Raw genomic sequence first — 2,660 nt, 5'->3', positions numbered from 1 at the left:
TTGCATGGAGTAACCCACTTAAAAGTATATATATATATATATATATATATATATATATATATATATATATATATATATATATATATATATATATATATATATATATATATATATATATATATATATATATATATATATATATATATATATATATATATAACATTTTTAAAAAAAAAAATTGAATTCAGTCATAATCGGCTCAAAATGCATCCAAATTGGGGAACTGCTCTATTATTCATCTCATTAAGCCGATATTCACGAATAATGCACGGAATAAACACCAAATTTTCACGAAATCATTGAACAAATAAGCTAAATATGTTTACGTACTCTTATGGAATCGTTTAGCATTGTATATTTAGTAAAATTAGCTAAATTTATCCTGAATTTTATACTGGTTGGCAAATGGCTGGACACGTGTAACTTGAGACCCTAATGTGGCCATTCACCGCTGCCCAGCTACTCCTATCCCAACCTCCACGTGGTGCCGACCGGAATACGAGTAACCTTAGTGGAGATCGGGTAGCCCCGGTGGAAACTATGGTCGTATGCTGACTGGGAAGGGGGTCGTACGCGGCCGTATCCCCATAGGGGCGGCGTACAACAGCGTCTGACCCGAAGCGGACGGCTGAATTATGGAATGCTGTATCCCGCCAGCTACACCTAAGATGGCAGCCCCATCAGCAGGATGTAGGTATCGCGACCCTGGTAAGGTAGCATACCGAAACCTTTCATCAACCACGAACAACGAATTTAGAAATACGGAACGGATCAATCGGCAAAGACCTAGGCTACGAACACGGAAAAAGATTAAGGTAAACGATTGGAAATTGGGTACTTGGAACGTCCGATCTCTCAAAGAACCGGCGCGGGCTGGCTTGCTTGCTCGAGAACTACAGCGGCAGGGAGTCGAAATCGCAGCGATTCAGAAGGTTCGGTGGCCAAATTCCGGATAAAGGGAATTCCGTGCAGTAGACCCTATTGCACGCACTTCTTTCAAGTACCACATCTACTAAAGTGGCGGCAAAGCAGCGGAACGGGGCGTCGGTTTCGTAGTGCTGGGAAATCAGAAAACAAGAGTCATCCGGTGGAGGCCCGTAGATGACCGTATATGCGTGTTGAGGATTAAGGGCAAATTCTTTAACTACAGTTTAATCAACACCTACGCACCGACAAACGACAAATCCGATGAAGTCAAAGATGAGTTCTATGACAAGCTTGAGCGAATCTATGACGAGTGCCCAAAACACGACGTAAAAGTCGCCATCGGAGACGCAAACGCACAGGTTGGGAGGGAGGAATTCTTCCGTCCGGTCATTGGAAGGCATAGCCTCCACTCGTCAACCAATGAAAACGGCCTGAGGCTGATAAACTTTGCCGTGGCCAGAGGAATGGCCATATGTAGCTCCTATTTTCCACGTTTGAATATTCGGAAACACACCTGGAGGCATCCAAATGGAAAAGCCTGCTCCCAGATCGATCACGTACTGATTGACGGTCGGCACTTTTCGGATGTTACTGATGTTAGGTCTTTTCGGGGACCAAACATTGACTCTGACCATTATCTCGTCGTTTGTAAGATCCGCGCACGGTTGTCGAACATGCTGAAATCTCGCACAGAGAGGACGCCGCGTTTCAACATTCAGCGGTTGAAAGCTGATGGCGTGGCAGCAGAATACGCCAGAGGGCCGGATCAACGGATCGCAGAACAGCAGGAGGAAGGAGTGGAATACATAAATGGGCTGTGGAGCAGTATTCACGGCGCCATCGCAACGACTGCGAGAGAGGTGGTAGGTACGACGCGTGGAAGACAGCCTAACGGCTGGTTCGATGCCGAGTGTCAGAGAGCGACAGATGAGAAGAACCGTGCCAGGAGCCGCGTGCTCACTGCGGCTACGCGTCAGAACAGAAAGAGGTACAGGGTGGCAAGAGCTGCCGAAAATAGAACCCCACCGTCGGAAGAAGCGCGAGTACGAGGAGCAGGTGCTCGCCAGCGCAGAAGACAGTTATGCTCAAAACGACGTGCGGAGATTCTATAGAACTGTCAACAGAGTCAGAAGCAGGAATTTCCCTGTGCCGGTCATGTGTAATGACAAGGACGGCAACCTGCTTACTGATAAACCGACGGTTGCAGCCAGGTGGAAGGAGCATTTTCAGGCGCTATTGAACGGTGAGGAGCTGGATGAGCAGAGCAGGAACAGGATGACGATTATGAGTGATGAATAAGCTGTGGAGCCACGAGCACAGGAGGAGGTGAAAAAGGCGATTAATGAGCTGAAAAACGGCAAGGCCGCTGGGAAGGACGGTATCCGGGCCGAACTTCTAAAAGCGGGAAGCTAGCGGCTGTACTATGCGATCCACCAGATAATACTAAGAATCTGGGCGGACGAACAAATGCCGAACGACTGGTTGGAAGGCCTCATATACCCTATCTATAAGAAGGGCCATCGATTGGATTGTGGTAACTATCGAGGGATAACGTTGCTCAACTCCGCATATAAAGTGCTCTCCCGTATCCTGTTCTTCAGATTGAGACCGTTAACGGAATCCTTTGTTGGCGAATACCAGGCTGGTTTTCGACAAGGGCGTTCCACTACGGACCAAATTTTCACCCTGCGACAGATCCTCGATAAGTTCGGGGAGTACAACTTACCGACTCA

The sequence above is a fragment of the Wyeomyia smithii genome, chromosome 1, assembly GCF_029784165.1.
Source record: "Wyeomyia smithii strain HCP4-BCI-WySm-NY-G18 chromosome 1, ASM2978416v1, whole genome shotgun sequence".
Classification (NCBI taxonomy): domain Eukaryota; kingdom Metazoa; phylum Arthropoda; class Insecta; order Diptera; family Culicidae; genus Wyeomyia; species Wyeomyia smithii.
The sequence above is the reverse complement of the archived record's forward strand: the minus strand, read 5'-3'. Positions refer to the sequence as shown.